The following is a 5,893-nucleotide window of genomic DNA, read 5'->3' as shown; positions in this document are numbered from 1 at the left end:
TGCATATGTGGACGTGGCTAAGCTTAGTATAGATGAAGGCTTTACAAGGGTGAACTCCATGTACCATAAAATATTCTAATTCCTAGGATTGCATGGGTAGTGAGCACATGATCCAACTTGCTCATTGTTAACAGCTAGTAATTTACCTGTGCAATGCACAGAAAATGTAATAATGTTTTATGTAAAATGGTTTTGAAGAATGTTATACATATATTATAGAATAATTGTTATAGAACTTTGTTAATAATGAATTCATTATAATAAAAAAAAAATTATAAATTGCACACACATATCCATTATAATAATTCAGTTTAAGTAATGAGAAATAAAAAATAAACTTTAGAGAAATGTTGTAGAATAAAAATTGATATAGAATGTGTCTTTCTTTTCCTCCTTAATTCTAAAACAAAATACACTTATTGTTTTCTCACATCAACACCTCAAACACCCACAATCAATCACAACCTTTACAAAACTCACAAGTCCAATGTCTAACATCGACATCAAAATTGTAATTGTCATTGCAACTCAATATAAAATACAAACCCCCTTTCCTACTTGTAGCCAACTTGTACAGGTTAGGATTAGATGATACAACAATGTTGGAGTTTTTTTTTTTTTTTTTTTTTTTTTTAATTTTATAAAACTGCAATTCATTAAACAAAAGCAAGGAAACAGAAAGGGGAATCCTCCTTACAAGCTGCACATAAGGCAGAGGGAAGATTTCCCAAATTGAAAAAACAAGAGGAATTAGAACTTAAAGCAAACTTTGCTGCTGTATGTGCAGCAGAGTTGCAGCACATGTTGACCCAAAGGAAAGAGCAGTAAATAAAAACATCAGCTAAACACGAATATTATCAACTAAAGTCTAGATAGACCAATACGGAGTGCACGAGGGGTATTAGAGCTGTTAGATTCTAAAAGTTTAGAACAATTGGCAAACCATGAACACAAACTTGTCTAGATATAGATCCTAGAGTCTATAGGTATTATTAGACAATGCTTAAGCTAATACAAGTCAAGATTCAAGAATATACAAGCTGAAGGAAAAAGAGTTCAGAAACTACCTGGTTCGACCGATTAATAAACAGGCTCAATCGATCGAAATACGAGTCTGCAAAATTTTAAGTTTGACCCAATAGTAGTTCAAGCCCAAAAAGGATTAGGGTTTCAGATCTACTTCTTCTAGTATATAAAGGAAACCTTATGCACGTTTTATTATGACTTTGGAGGTGCTCTTGTGTGATCTAAAAGGTTCTATGCCTTTCTCTATCAAAGTCACTACCGGATATCACTCTCATATCTTTAGAGCCGGTAGATCTGAAGTTGCTGCATGAAGATCAACAATAGTTGATGATCTAAACCTTCAAGGGTGGTCTTGGAGTCACAAACAGGAGTGTTTGTGTTGCTAAACCTTTGAGTGGAGTCTCAAAGTCACAAGTATGGGTGCTTGTGTTGCAAAGACCTAGGAAAAAAGTAGTCCGTGGACTCGGAGCTACCATGGGGTCGTGGTAGTAAGTTTTCTATTCGAGGTAGCAATAGAATGTTAGTGGTCTAAGTTCTATTGTACAAACTTCAATTCTTTCATAGTGAATTTGTTTTTACCTTGAGGATAGTTAGGTTAAATCCTCCCCAAGTTTTTTACCTTGAAACGATTAGTTTTATTGATTTTCCTAGGTCATCATATCATGGTCTTATTTATATTTCCGCTGCTTTACATGATATGATTTGATTGTGTTAAACTAGATTTGAATAATAAACCTAATAATCAACTTGGTTAATTAATTAGGTTAAACAATCTAGTTTACAGGGATCTAAAAACTAATAGGAGCACGTCAAAGCAATTCTTTGAATCCCCTTCGAAGATGACATGATGCCAATGTTCGCGCTTGGCAAGCTACACCACCCAGAGGAGGGCCTCTGTCTCAGCTTGAAGAGGGGAGTGGATTGGCAGGATTCTAGCCAGACCTTCACAATAGTGCCGAGGTGATCTCTTGCAACAACTGCAAAAGTTGCTTTGTTGGTAGAGATTGATGCATCAACATTGATTTTTATACTCCGTGGAGGTGGTGGGACCCAGTGGTTCATGGTATGTGGAGGTGTGGGATGTGCCAGCCCAGAGATAGCAAGAATGTACTCTTGAAATCTGTAAAGGATTTTCTGAATAGTAGTAGGTATGTTAATGATGGCTTTATGATGTCACACCTGGTTTCGAACATGCCAAATCTCCTCAAGGGTAAGTGCCATTGTGAGGGAAACTATCCATTGTTCATGAGCTTGGCCGATGGCTGCAAGGGGATTCAAGACGATGTTGATGATGTCCTTAGTGGAGTTGACCAGATGCTTATTTGATTTAATGCCCCAACATGATGCAAACCATATAGTTTTGGCAACAAGGCATTTGAAGAAGAGGTGGCAAGGATCCTCAATATCATGATTATAGAGGACACAACTGGGGTTATCTGTGCCAAGCCGAGTGGAGATGTTCTCCCTAGTGGGAAGTGCATTGACACCCACCCTCCATAAAAACATCTTAATTCTTTTGAGTACTTTGAGGTTCTAAAGCTTCCTTCAATTTAAATTTTGGGGTTGAATGGATGGTAGTAGAGGGTTTAAAGCATGATATGCTAATTTAACCGAGAAACAACCCTTTGAATCCAACACCCATAGCAGCTTGTCTTCCTTTTGTCTAGCAAGTATGGGGATAGAGAGAATTGCTCATACTGATGCAAGAGTGAAAAGCTCCCTAATAACCTCAAATTTCCAGTAGTGCAACTCATGATCTATAAGTTGCATTACTTTTAAAGGGGACGGACCAACAATGTTAGAGTTAGGTAGGTGTTATCGAAAGACTGAAGGTAAATGACATTGTTTTTGCCTTTTTGGTCTAAGTGTATCTGACATGGGATGGTATGAAGGGCCACAAGAAGGTGTATATAAAGTGATGGTTTTTAGACCCCTTAAAAACACAATTGGATTAACCTAGGTAATTAGCCAAGTTGTTACTTAGTCCAAATTCCAAATCTAGGTTATCACAATCAAACAATCATATCATGCATAGCAGCGGAAAGATAAATAACACAAAGATATGATCACTCAGGAAACCAAACCGGTAAAAACTTGGGGAGGATTTAACCTAGCTATCCTCAAGGTAAACCTGAATCCACTATCTTGAAAGAATCGAAGTTCATACAATAAGACTTACAAGCCCCCACACTTGACTTCTTATTGCTACCCACCAGTAGAACTTACTGACACGACCACGTGCAAGCTCCGAATCCACGGACTCCTTCTTTCTTGGATTCTCCAGCAAGTACAAGCACACCCACTTATGTTTCTTTAAGCTCTTTAGTGCAGCAACTGAATGATCATCAAGCTCTTGAAGAAATCTCCTTCTTGATAATCCTAAGCTTGTGTAAAGGAAAGCTCCTCACAGATCTCACAAGAGATTTACACAAACAGCAATATGAGCAACAATAAAACGTGGCTAGGGTTTACCTTTTATACCTAGGGCAAATTAGAAAACCCTAAACGTTTTAAACAAACTAGGGCTGAGTTGGAATTATACAAAAAAACGCCTTTGACCCGATTTTCGATTGATCGAGCCTAAGCTTCGATCAATCAAACCAGGCCGAGAAGCTTAAATTAATCCTGCAACAGCTTATTCCAACTTTACATAAATGAGTCAACTTTGAGCAAGTCTAAACACGACTAAACATATTGTTTTGATCATGGTTTGCCAACAATACACATTAGAGTTCTAAATACATAAAATCCTAAGTCTTTAGAACCTAACATAAAGGATATATATAACTATCTCTAACCTATTAAAACTTAAACGGGACTATATCTAACCCTAAGTACTTTAGTATTTTCCATTTTTTATTCTTTTATAATTTGATAGTTAGAGAAGGACTTTAAACCCTAAATGTTTCTGTTAAAAAACACTAAAAAGTATTAGTTAAACTACAAATTATTTGTCTAGGACTTAAGTCCTTTTGTATATTATTTGAATTGGCTCTCCAAGTAGCATAGATCACGTCCCAAAACCTGCTAGTGCTTAGTGCATGAGACAACCGTTATAAGAGAAACATGTAAAATAATTTTTTAATATTTCATTTATATCAACTGCATAATATTCTCATATGTTATACAAATATTAAAATGTCAAAACCATTATAAGTGAGAGTTCTATAAACATTCACAGACGTTATTGGCTATAGATCATACATTTTTAAATTTGTACAAATATAATTCTTAAGAACACACCCAAATTCATGCTCCGGTGACATTGAGACTTTCATTCAGAATTTGAAATTTGAAATATGTTTCATATAACAACATTCTATCTTTCATGCATTCATTAACTTCAAATTCATGGTCCGAGCACTCTTTTTCCATAAAATACATAACACAATTTATAGAGTGAATCCATATCTATCTATATAATATCTAAAAGCTTAAACTTAATATTTATTTTTGCTACACTCCTATTGAGCTGTAGCATATTGGTTCATGTGGTCCACTTCAGTCCATTTCGGTCCACTGCAGTCCATTTGTTCCATTTCAGTCCACTTTGGTCCACTTCGGTCCATTTCGGTTCCCTTCAGTCTATTCATTCCATTTTGGTCCACTTCAGTCCACTTTAGTCCATTTGGTCTAGTTCAGTCTATATCAATTCATGCGGTCCACTTTGGTCCATATCGGTTCATTTCGGTCCACTTAGGTCCATGTCGGTTCACTTCGGTCCACTTATGTGATGCATTGTGATGAGTAGTTTGTGTAGAAAGAGAAGATGCTTCATTAAAAATTATGTCACATTCTTAGCATAATGTTGGTAGGTTTTTGATAAAATTACACATTTCTTATGTTATTAAACTCTTGTATTTTTTTTTTTAATATAAATAATAGATTTACTTAGATATGTTTCCTTCTTAATTAGGTCATTCTAGATGTAAAGAAAATGGACTGTTGGTAAGAAATAATAAAATTCCAATAACACATTACATTATTTACAAAATATCTTGCCTTAGATAATAATTGAATGTAAAATGCATTATGTATCTATATTAAAAAAAATATACAAAATTTGTAAAGCTTAATCTATAAATTTTAATATACTGTATCTACTATATTTTATTAGAAAATAATCACAAACATTTTAAGGACTTAAAACTAACACTTATTAGTCTCATTTACTAACAATTGATTTGATACAACAACAAATACACTGTTACTGAGGCACAGAAATGTAATTTATAATACAAGTCCTTAGGTAGTACGCCTGTTTTACATGTATCCCAGCTATGCCTAGATGGAACACAAGGCACTGAACAAGAACACTGATCCTTACTTGCAAAAAAAAAAAAAGTCTATGTATTTATATGTATAAGCAAAAATTAATTATATATTAAACTAACTTATTTTGATCATCTTAAAAATTTTATTAGAAAAAGAAAAGAAAAAAAAAAGAGAGAGGCTAAACACTTTGACTTGATAATCACAAAAATTTGTATTTAACAAAAGTAAGTATAATCTTACGTCCATAAAATTTTCACAATAAATCTTATGTGGTAAGCAATTCTTAATTCTAATTTGAGGTCAATGCTAATATCAATTTTTTATACACTAATAATAACTTGTCACATAAGATTTGTTGTGAAAATGTTATGGGCATAGCATTACTCCAAAAATAATTCTAGCTCTCCAAACATAATCCTTAACCCCATAAACCAAAAAAAAAAAAAAAAAAAAATGAAGAAGCTTAAATAACAATGATAAAAATTATTAACCCAAACAAAAATAATACTAGGCCAAACAACAGATGAACAAATTATTCAACAAAAAGCTTATTCAAAAAATAAAAATAGAAATACATAATCATTTAAATTTG

The sequence above is a fragment of the Quercus lobata genome, chromosome 2, assembly GCF_001633185.2.
Source record: "Quercus lobata isolate SW786 chromosome 2, ValleyOak3.0 Primary Assembly, whole genome shotgun sequence".
NCBI classification, from domain to species: Eukaryota; Viridiplantae; Streptophyta; class Magnoliopsida; order Fagales; family Fagaceae; genus Quercus; species Quercus lobata.
Note: the sequence above shows the minus strand (reverse complement) of the source record.